A 12,488-nucleotide genomic window follows, 5' to 3' on the forward strand; every position below is an offset into this window, starting at 1 on the left:
AAGGAGATAAAATAAAAAACAATAATTAACCGTTTGTGTTTTATTAAATCAGTCTCGTTCATATTTGAGTACATATACGCTGCGCTAAGTAATTATAGCATAAAAAGTTATTGGTAAGTTTGGACAATTTATTTCTTTCATATTTTTTATGAAAGTATAATCAGTTCGTTCTCCTACAAAAACAACAACAAATTTTCATCAGAAGTTGGAGAGCCAATTGAATTTTGGTAAAATAAAGCGTAAAGTTTCAAGATAGAGAGATTTTTGAACTTTTTTTTTTGATGACAGTATTGGATGTTTCCTTATAAATGTATATAAAAACTTTCAAGCAATGGTTATATGGAGAAAATACACAATACTCTACTGCCTGCAAAAAAAGGGTCTTATTTTCGTAAAAAAGTACATTAAATCTTGAGTGTGGCTAAAATTTAGTTCAAATAATATTCTACTTGTCATTTTTTATTAAAAACAAGTTTTTTCTAAACGTCGCGCATTCTTACAGTATTTTCGGTGAAAAAACTATGGACATTCAAAAATTAAATGATGTTTCTTCGTTTGCTACCACGAATGATCTAAAAGAAAATTATAAGTAAGGAAACTTTGTAATCAATGCAAAAAGCCTGTTTGAGTCGGACCTGTTTGAGCGCAACCAAACGATATATACATAGAATAGAATCCTGCATTTTATTGTGATTCACTAAAATCTTATTAACTTTTAAATATTTTCTGGCACAAATGGAGTAATACATTTCCATTTAAAGACAACATTTCACCCTGTATGTGTGTGCTTATACCAAGGATATAAGAATATAAGCTAGAAAGCAATGCAGTTAACACCCAAAATTCAATTGTTCCACAGTGCATTACTGGTAAAACTTTCGAGCTGATTTGTGGCTTATCGCGACAAGCGTGATAAATGAAGTTACACCTTGATTTTGCCACCTCTCATTGGTACGAATAAAATCGCTTTACACATCAAAACTGAGCAAACGTAGAAGGATGTATGGCGCAATAAATATTATATGTGTATACAGACACCCTACAACAACTTGAAATAGCGTAATTGACAATTGGCCAAGTTGACGGATGACGCTGACGGCTGCTGGCTGTATGGTTGATGGGTTGAGCCGTTTGTACAATTTACGCCTCAACTGTGTGAATCAAATGCAATTTCAAAGGAAATTGCAATACATTCACTAGAGTCGGGCAAGGCCAATAAATGTTGGAGGAAATATGCGATGATTTGATGTATGTATGTATGTGGGCATGCTTAGAAAATTCAAACTGTACAAGGATTTTTAATAACATTTCTACTGTAGGATGCTGATGCAGTTTTCTTCTTGTGGTTACCCAGAGTCAATTTAGTGGCTGTAAATTCTATGTTTTTATTGTATTTCTCCTATTCGCCTGTAATTTTATTCATAGTTGAGTGCAAGTTGATTTAGCAATGAGGTTTTTAAGTTCTTAATTCTCCGATTCTCAAAAGGGAAATGCAAGATTTGTGGCTTGAAATGGGATTCAGCGTTGTTGCGGTGATGAAAACCAATACAAATATGAGTTTGTTTTCCTTTTCCAAAAATAAAATAGACAAAAATAATCACTGCCAACAAAAGTCTATAATTAATCAATAAAATTCGTGCAGTTTTTTATTTCTCTATTATTGCAAATATTTGCTCTCTATATGGGTGGAAAAACATCACGCTTAACCAAACCCCCAATAAAGGGTGTAAGAGTCAATTATATATATATACTATATATATCTATACTATAAAGGTGAATGTCTGTACGTTGCCCGCGCGTCACTACGAAACGACAACACCAAATGGCATAAACATTTTTACACATTCATATTTTCACCCAAAGAAGGTTATATGCATGTTTTTATGATGAAACTCCCTTCCCACAGCCCCCAGGCCGCGCCACCACTCTTATTCGTCACTAATAATCGAATATTTGTTTAAATTTAATCTAAAAAATCTTAGTTTTTCCTATTTCCCACTATGATCCAAATGCAAAGTTCAAAAACGGTTTGAGATAAAAAATTAATAAAAATAATTTTGCTTGATATTTTTCTGATTGGTTGTTTTGATTTTATTCAACGAGGCATAGCAACGGATGCCGGGTATTGTAATAATATTTATAAAAAAATATTTTCTATGAATATCAAAATAACACCTCCGTTTGGAAAACCCTATATATAGGTACAGTGGAAACTCCATTCTTGCACACCTCGATACCTGCGACACAATTTTTTTTTCATTGCGTACTCAGTACTTGAGGCATTAGAAAATGTTTACCTTGATACTTGCAACATTTTTGGTTTTGCTTTTTACGTCGTATTTTGGAAGCTCAAGGAAATAGCGTCGATGCCAGGCTGGTTATGAGATATTTTGAACTGAATCAGCTGAATGAATTTAGGGGAAGACGATAGATAAAAATTTGCGGCAAAATTACCAAATAAGAGTGCCTCGATGAACCCATATCTGGACAGATTTAACAAAGCAATTATGGAGCTAAGTTCGACGAAAGAGCAGATATACAATGCCGAGGAGTCTGGCAGATTTTAGAAGCTCTTACTCGATAAAGCACTTGTGCGCTCATGAGAAACCTTAGCTCCGAGGCATAAGATCAGTAAGGAGAGAATAACTTTCCTTGCTTGTACGAATATAGTTTCACAGAACATTTATTCCAGAGGTATGCTCATTTTTGTAAAATGGCTTAAATAAACAGGTAAAAGACTTCCTTTGAGCACAAAATCTTCCGGAAAAATCACTTCTTCTTGTTGATAATGATCCATGCCACCCATGGCCAAATATCGGCAATATGCTTTCCTCTAAACTGTACGCCTCTAATACACGATCAATGGATTGGAACCCAGAGCTTTAAAGGAAGAATACTGTAATAAAGACGATGATATAGTCGGTGAAAGAATTAGCCAAGTGGTGCTAAATACTAATCAACTTACATCGGAGGAGGCAGCCATGAATCAAGTTTGTACTGTATACTTATAGTTATATATATTTATATGGGTTAAGATAGACTAGTTCTTTTTTTCTTAAAGAAATGAAAAAGGAATTTCTCTCAGTATCGAAAGTCAAAAGTCACTTGATCCTTTCGCGAACCCAAACTATCTTTCCGACGAGACTGTCAATGTTGAAATGTTTTTTATTGGTTTTCATTCTACCAGTGCTGGCAAAGTGAGCTATGGATACATTAAACCAAAAGGCACTGGAATGATTGAACCTAGATAGTAAAATTCTGTGTTAGACCCTTTTCAATGTATTTGAGATCTTCCTCGCTTCCACTACATATGCCACAGAATCCAATCAATGGTATTATGAGTTTGAAGAATTGGTTATGGCATGCCATCAAAAAAGTTCGCTTCCACCTGCACAACACACCAGCCGCTGGAGTTGTGCTACAAATTGCTTTCTCATTCTACATATTAAACCGATTTTGTAACTAGTTTCCACTTGTGCAGAAATGGTTTGGTGGTAGAAGGGAATCGATTTGAATGAAAGGCCATACAAAATTGAAGAAATGCTGTAAAAAGTGTAATGAGGTAAAAAGATAAAGAAGAAGGTTGAAAATGAAGACTCAACCTCGTATGCACATACATATGTGCATATGTATACGAGTATACAGGGTGTGTCCGGTATGTGAGGACAACTTGAGAGTAAAACTAATACGTTTTTATATTGAACAAACTCTAAAGAAACTCTACGAATTTTTTGCACCACGTTAACGTAATACTCAAGGATTATGGCCGACATTGGTGGTCCCACTCAGAGCAAAAGAGCGCTCCTGGCTAAAGTTACCCAGTTTTCACTCATATATGCAGCATCCCTATGGGGAAAGCCCTGATGCAAAAAACATGCGCGAGGAAGGTGGAAATAGTCTTTAGACTAAGTGCCCTTAGAGTTGCCTGTGCTTGCAGGACAGTGTCGTATGAAGCAGTGTATGTCATATCGAGTATCATGTCACCAGATATAATTGCCTCAGAACTGGGTAGAGTCTACGACAAAGCCAAAAGCCTAAACAGGTGACTAACGGCGAAAGAGCGTAAGGAGGTACGACAGGGGAGCATAAATGAGGGTCCCAAAATTGCTGGGACCTAGCGACTAAAGGGAGGTGGGCGCATAAACTCATCAGAAGTGTGCTGGCATGGGTTGAAAGAAGACACAGATTACTACCTGCCTGAGTTCCTGATGAGACACGGATGCTACAGAGTTTATCTTCAAAGACTCGGCCACGAGAACACAGCAGACTGCTCGATCTGAGAATGGTAGTGAGAACGCGGAACATATCTTCTTCCTCTGCCCGACACATGCTGCAATCGAAGTTGGTGTGGGCCGAGATGAGAAAATGGTTCGCAAATGCGTTACAGGAACTGCGGAAAAAAGAATTGGAACGGAGTAAGCACAGAAGACAAACAAGTAATGAAGAGTAGACAGAGAAAGAAACATATACATATGAAGAGCCATACTGGCCAGCTTGGCCCTGCGATGCAATGCTTAAACGGCAGTAGCGTAAGACAAACTAAAGCTACAGAGGTAGAAGTTAGGGTTTAGTACGTAGGTGTACTGTTTTGCAAGTTTCGTCCAGTTTAGTAGTAATACTGACTGTGCGTGGTCTCGAATGAGGTGCACCTTTAGCGATCAGTATGAATCGTGTATGCCGTCTGTGTTGGCGGTATCTATGTAAGAATCCCTCTTCGAAAAAAAACGTTAACGCAATATATATCTATAAAATCATTCAATAAAGTTTCCATTAGCTGCAATAATCCTCTCGATATGGGTTCGGAAGCCATAATAGTATTAATTGCAGCATTCTGTGAATAATTGGAGTTCTAAATATGTTTATTGGTTTCACGAGCAACTATGCTCCATACATAGTAGCCCAGGGGATTGATAATAGTTGTACGGGTTAGGATAAGACCTTTATGCACTGTGACCAAATTGATCTACTGTGCGGCCCTAAGTGCTTAATTTTTATTCATTTATTATATTATCGAATTAGCTCTTTAAGAGGGAGCATTTGTAGGTCTTCATCCTTTAGTAGTTACGAGCCCGGGATTCTGTGTCTCCTTTGACCTAATGCTTCACAATTGGTGATTAAGTGTTTCAGGGGCTCCTTTTTGTCACAATAGAATCTGCATCAACTAATGCTAGATAGTGGTATTGTATTGAAATTTTTATTGCAGGCAAAATGGCCTGTAAGTTCTCCAAATAGTCCTCTGAGTCTCTTTTGCCTAGGGTTAGAGCAGATTTTGCTCTGTTCGTATTAAAGTTCAGGAACTTTTTGGTGTGATTAAGGCCGTTTGTGCTATTCCAGTATTCCTTCTATTTTATTTGAGTCCATTTTTTGGTTTCCTGTTTTAGGCTGTTTTTGTTAAAGCTGAAAAATGGAGTTGGTCCAATAAATGGCCCTTCCACCCCTCTTTTAGCATAAAAGTCTGCCTTCTCCTTCTTCCCTCGTGGAACTTATTTTGTTGTATACGAAGTAGGGCACCTGATTCAGAATCGCCAGTTTGTTGAGTGCATTGCAACGCTCTATAATTACTTTTATATTAAACGTCAAGATATTTAAGGCTTTGAGGACTGATTGACTGTCCGAAAATATTTTAGTTTTTACTTTTTCGAGCTCTCTTTGGTGTACGATTTCCACAGTTTCCATTTTTGCGAGTCACCATGTAGCCACGTTGGGCTAGTGCTCCACTCTTCCCTGGACGGGAAGTTCAGTGTTATGTGGTCATGGAAATTGTCAGCCATCCTATATTGTGTCGCCATCGCTTTGTGTGAAAGGGAAGAGTTTTGCTGAATGATGTATGGGCTTCACCGCATACTCTATTAATCCACGGCTTCACTACTGTCTGTAGAACCTCGCATTCACTCGAAATTCTTGAGTAAAGGACAACACCTAACTTTAATAATGGCGGGAAACTTCTTGTACATGACAACAGGAAACTCTGTTCTGTACTTTGTCATAGATATCCGTCATTTCTGCGGTTGGTTGACCAAGACCAAAATCCTTTTCATCAGAAAAAAATCTTAAAATCCCTGGCGCTTCAGAGTGTTTAATTTTGTTTAGAAGGTGTTTTGTTCGGATAACTCGCCGTTCTTCTGTTTGCCCCGACATAAACTGCCTTCTGCCTCATTGGCTTTAAAGGGTCCTCCTCACTGGTGGTGTCAGAACGGTTCTCGCATTTTATGCTTTTTGCAACAGGCTCTGCAGCGCTGCCTGATACTTTTCATTCACGGCTTATTCTATGCACGAATGAACGGGCGCACTTAACGGATTTTTTAAATCTCTCTCATTGTTTCTTGAGTTAAGTTGTAGTCCTCCATGTCAGATCTGAAAAAGAGCAAAAAGAAATGCACCCTGTATCTGTCTACTTTTGCAACTTTCAGTAAGCATACAAGTGCGATATTTTGCGGCATGGGATTAATTTAAGGCACCGTACATTGTCATTCCACATTACTTATTTTCTTTTGAGCATATGGGTAAACCTATTTTTTGTTTTTTTCTTTCAGTCGCTTTATGATGCCAGTATTTCGAATTCTATGCGATTGGTTGGAAAGCTTCATAAATTGCGGATCACATGCACAAATGCTTGATATTTGAGTAGGCGACACAATACGCTGGGGAGGCGGTGGCGCAACAATGCAAGAACATTACGAAAGAACAAAACAATCAAGGGTAAGGAAAGAAAAGTAGGAAATCATTTTAAAATTTCAAATATTTGTGGCATGAATTGTGTGGGTTTTGTAGAGCATGCAAAAAAGTAAGAAATAATATATGTATATTTGTATATTCATACACACCCAGCAGGGAAATTTTGAACTGGTTGAAAAAATATCGGGTTTAGAGCTATTAATAAATACATATTACTAATGAAAAATGCGGCCGCCATAGCGCCGTGCGGTTTTTTTTCGAAATTTGAAACTTTATTGACGTAAAATGGTTACAAATTTAATATTCAAAGTATTGTCCATCGCTTACTACTACTTTTTCCCATCTTTCTGGCAATTCACGGATTCCCTTTGTGAAAAATTCGGTCGGTTTTGCCGCAATCCACGAATCGATCCATTTTTTGACTTCATCGTAATTACGGAAGTGCTGGTCAGCCAGGCCATGTTGCATCGATCGGAAGAGATAGTAATCGGATGGCGCAAGGTCTGGACTATACGGCGGGTGGGGTAGGACATCCCATTTGAGCGTTTCTAAGTATGTTTTGACCACTTGTGCAACATGTGGCCGAGCATTGTCATGTTGCAAAATAACTTTGTCGTGTCTATCGGCGTATTGCGGCCGTTTTTCTCGCAGTGCTCGGCTCAAACGCATCAATTGTCGTCGGTAGACATCCCCCGTAATCGTTTCATTCGGTTTCAGTAGCTCATAATACACAACACCCAGCTGGTCCCACCAGATACACAGCATAACCTTCAGGCCATGAATATTCTGCGCCGACGTCGATGTTGAAGCATGCCCAGGGTATCCATACGTTGCCCGACGTTTTGGATTGTCGTAATGGACCCACTTTTCATTGCCAGTCACAATTCGATGCAAAAAACCCTTTCTTTTGTGCCGTTGAAGCAGTTGTTCGCATGCCATAAAACGGCGTTCAACGTCTCTTGGCTTCAATTCATACGGCACCCAATGGCCTACCTTTCGGATCATTCCCATGGCTTTTAAACGTTTGGAAATGGTTGATTGATCAACTCCCAAAGTTTTTGCAACCTCTTCTTGCGTTTGAGCCGGATCTTGATCGAGCAATTCCTCCAATTCGGTATCCATGAACTTTGGCGGCGCACCCTCGCGTTCTTCGTCTTCCAAGCCAAAATCACCACTTTTAAAGCGTGCAAACCACTTCTGGCATGTTCGCTCAGCTAGAGCATGCTCACCATAAACTTCCACCAAGATACGATGACTTTCGGCTGCTTTTTTCTTCATATTAAAATAATGAAGAAGAATTCCCCGCAAAAACACATTATTTGGCACGAAATTCGACATTTTCAAGTGTGGTAAAAATATTGTTGTTTACGCTTCAAATAAAAAACTTATACTGACGTTTGTGCCTTACGACAGTAGCTCTCCAATGAATGTTTGGAAATGTGGATCGATGGAATAATAATCAAGTTACGCCATCTGTTGTAAAACCGCACGAACTTATTCATAGCCCTATTACATGTGTGTATATTAGAGCGGGTCGATTTAAAAATCGCTCATTGCTCTGTGAAAATCGTATTCTAAGGATCAAAATAAGAAACTTTGCCGAAGGAACCATACCTCTAAAGCGAATTCTGATGTCCTCCAATTTGGGTCGAACGAAAAATCCATTTTGACCCATTTACAGTGCTCCAATCGAGTCCAAATATATGACCGACCCCCACTAACTTTGGACGCCCGATCCACCCATGCTAGTGGCACACCCCCTGGAACTCCCCTGGGGGTTCCCCATACAATCATTTCAAAATATCACCATTTTTGGCCTTTACATGAGAAAAGAAACTAAAAAGTTCGACCCAAATTTGGGGACATCAGAATTCGTTTTAGAGGTATGGTTCCTTCGGCAAAGTTTCTTATTTTGATCCCTAGAATATGATTTTCACAGAGCAATGGGCGATTTTTTTGCCTCCCCACAAAAGACACTAAAAGTTCGACCAAAATTGGGGGACATCAGAATTCGTTTTAGAGGTATGGTTCCTTCGGCAAAGTTTCTTATTTTCTTCCCTAGAATATGATTTTTACAGAGCAATGGGCGATTTTTTTGCCTCCCCACAAATCGACCCGGCCTAGTGTATATACCAAAAGGATCAGAGTGATGAGAGAAGTCGAGCCCGTCCGTGCTCATGATAATTCCATCAAAAATTAATGTATACCAATGAAACTTGCTGCACATATTACTCTTTGCCTACGGTGGTTTGGTACTGAAAATGGGCAAAATTGGCCAATAACCGAACCCACCTGCCATATAATGGCAAAAAAGAAAACCGTTGATACAACTTTGACGAAACTAAAGCTGTTTTTTGTATGTCAAGACTAAATTTCCGCCCGCTCTTGTGCTAGTATAACTCTGTTTGTTTCTGGATTCCAAAAATTAACAGCCAGCCCAAATTAAATTTTACAAAAAATGTGCGTCTGTATATAATTCTGTACGAACCGTATTTAGTCTCCATGACTTGTTTTTGTTTCTTTGAATTAAGACATGCAATTATAAAATTTTTATAAAATTCAGATCCAGACGCATACAAAGCAATTTTGGTTTAAAAATCACTAGAAGTTATTTGAGTTCACTAGAAATGAACAACTGAATGACCCTACAGGGTACATTGCTCACTCACACACGCTTTCAAGTGCTTTACAAGTGCACATTGTTGGGTATTGGGGGATTGTTAGCCGAAAGTATTCTATGATTGAATAGCATTCCTCGGGGTAAATTTTGCACATGAAATAGTGAAACATTTAAATGATTGAATTTTATTATTTATTGCGAAAATTTTGTATACCAATTTATTTTATAAATAATCCTAACATTCTAAACATTTTTTTTATTGATTTGTTTACTTGAATTCGCGGATTTTGGATAAAGTTGTTTTACAGTGGGATTGGCTATTAGTTATATTTTTACTGCAATTAATGTACATATGGAGAGAAGAGAAAGATCACGTGTTTTTTTTTTTATAAAACTCCAGCTTGAGTTCAGTAAGTTGTATTAGACAATAAAAAAATTATTAGAACTAATTGGGAAAATATAATATAATATTTATGGTATAAACGATAAAGATGAGTACCTAATTAACTTCATTTTACAAACTAGCCCAGAAATAGCAAACCGGGGTGAAGAACCAACATTTATTGGACGCATCTCAAAAAATGTTCTAGACTTAACTCTTTTTACGAATAACTCTACGATTGTGGAAGATTGGAGAGTATTAAAAACGCCACCTTTCTCCGACCGCAAGTACATACAATTCAAAATGACATTCTCGCCCAAGCTAAAGAGCAAAATCTTCAGAAATCCTAAAACACAAACTGGGATCTGTTTAGGAAAGTGCCATTGCAAAAACCATTGAGACCTCGCAGGTTTAGCTCATGTGTTGAACTGGAAGAGAGTGTTAGAACGGTAACGAGGGCACTTAATGAAGCATATCCGGCAGCATGCACTCCTCTATCCTTAAAACGCATATCGAAGCCACCTTAGTGGAACAACGAGAAACATACAAGAAAGAGGTACGTAGAGCCAAGAGAGAGTCATGGAAATGCTTCTGTGGCAGTATAGAAAGCACAAACTAACGAACAGTAAGAAAGCGCAGATACTTTAATGCAGTCTCTATGGATCTGCCTTTAGTGTATGCATGTATTTTCTCTAATGTGGGCGTCGAGGATTTTCAGAAGGAATGAGGTCAAACTAATGGGCCTATATTGCTTTCAGAGTGTGGGGTTGCTTTTACCTGCTTTCGGTATAAGCACAACTCTTGCTTCTTTCCAGAGTACTGTCACATAGTTCAACCTCAGGATCCTGTGTATATCGCTTTTAGCCATGGTACCAACAAATTGTCCATCCTTTGGAACACGGCTGGAAAAATTCCGTCCAAACTTGGTGATTTAAATGGGTCAAAAGTGCTTATTGCCCATTTTATTTTTTACGTTGCAATAATGCCTTTCGGGATGTTTACTACGTTATTTCTTACAGGCTCCTGACCTAAGTAGTCTAAGCATCCTGGAAAATGCGTACTGATTAGTCACAAATATCAGTCCAGTTTCCGTTGGATTTACGTATTAAGTTGGGCATAGTCGGGTAGGTACAGGGATATATTGCGCAGAGCTAGATATCAGGCGGCAAATTAAGCTCCCTAACCACTGCAGTATTTTTCAAGCAGAAGTCTTTGGGGTAGGAAAGGCTGCAGAAATAGCACTAGCAAACACATCGGATAATTCCAACATAAATATATACTTTGACAGTCAAGCGACAAGAAAATCATATGGAATTTCATCTAAAAACGTTCTTAGGAGCAGTGAAGCCATGGAGAGACTAACCGCAGACAGATGGTAACACATCTGTTGGATGCCCGGACTTAATGGCATTGCAGGAAATGGAAATGTAGATGAGATTGCCATTTACATATAATTTGAACAAGAAAACGACATATTAAAACCCTTAAAGCAGTTTTCGTGATAAGCGAATTGATGCGTGGAATTTCAAAAACAAAAAATCACGCCATCATTAGCGCGGCGGATTGGAGATGTGAGCCCATGCAGGGGTGGCAAAGCCGATGGGACACTGAATAGAGCGGTAGATGGAAATGAAACTCATTCCAACAATAGTTATATGAGCTCAAAGGAAATTTGGGGAAGTGAATTATTTCTTGACACAGCTCCTCTCTGGTCACGGATGCTTTAGGAAATACCTATACCGCATGGGTTTCTACTATAAATTGTATTTCATCGTATGTAGTACAGGGTGGGCCATATAGCGTTTGCTTTTTGAACCACCTATTTTTTTGAGAATGGTAACACAAATGACATGTCAAATGTGTTCATAATTTACTTAAAGGTTTGACATTTACGAAATGGGACGCTATACGCTTGAACAAAATTGGGAAATATTCAAAATCTATTTCCAAAGAGATGAGTCTTCTTCTTCTTTTCTGATTTTCACATCGGTGGCTACGTCAATAAGCAAAATTTTCGGATTTGGGGCTCAGAAAATCCACACGTTACTGTAGAGCAGCAAATGCATCCACAACGAGTCACTGTTTGGTGCGATTTTTGGTCTGGCGGCATCATCACAGCCACGTTACCGTGACATGCTCAACGAGTTGTTTCCAAAAATTGAAGAGGATGACATGGACGACATTTGGTTTCAACAGGACGGTGCAACTTGTCTCACTGCCAAAGTTACACTCGAACTTTTGGCTACCGTTTTTGAATTTCGATATCAATGGACCGCCTCGGAGCTGTGATTTAAGCCCGTTGGACTATTTTTTGTGGGGAGCCGTTAAGGACAAATGCTATGCGAACCATCCAGAGACGATTGATGCTTTAAAACACGAAATCGAAGTTGCCATTCATGAAATTGGAGCCCAAACAATCGAAAATGTGGGTTGATCCAATGGCCTACTGTAAAGCCAGTCGTGGCAGTCATATTATTTTTCATTCATAAATGACAATGTTCAATCTTCAAAATAAAAAAAAAGTTTGAAAAAATATTGATTAGTTTTTTTTTATAGCCGATTCAAAAAGCAAATTTTACATGGCCCACCCTATATAATATCTAAAAATGTATCATATTCTATTTAACACTGAAATTTAATCAGTCCCTTGTTATGTTGGAATAAATGAATATATGGGTTTTCTTTTTTCTATATTTGCGCTTAATGCATTTTCTTTTGAATTCATACTCCGGAAAGGGGAAAATATAAGTGAATGAGAGAGCGAGCGGTAAAGGCTAAGTAAATACGCAGTTGATTTAAAAGAAATAAAGA

Source organism: Anastrepha obliqua, chromosome 1 (genome assembly GCF_027943255.1).
Source record: "Anastrepha obliqua isolate idAnaObli1 chromosome 1, idAnaObli1_1.0, whole genome shotgun sequence".
NCBI classification, from domain to species: Eukaryota; Metazoa; Arthropoda; class Insecta; order Diptera; family Tephritidae; genus Anastrepha; species Anastrepha obliqua.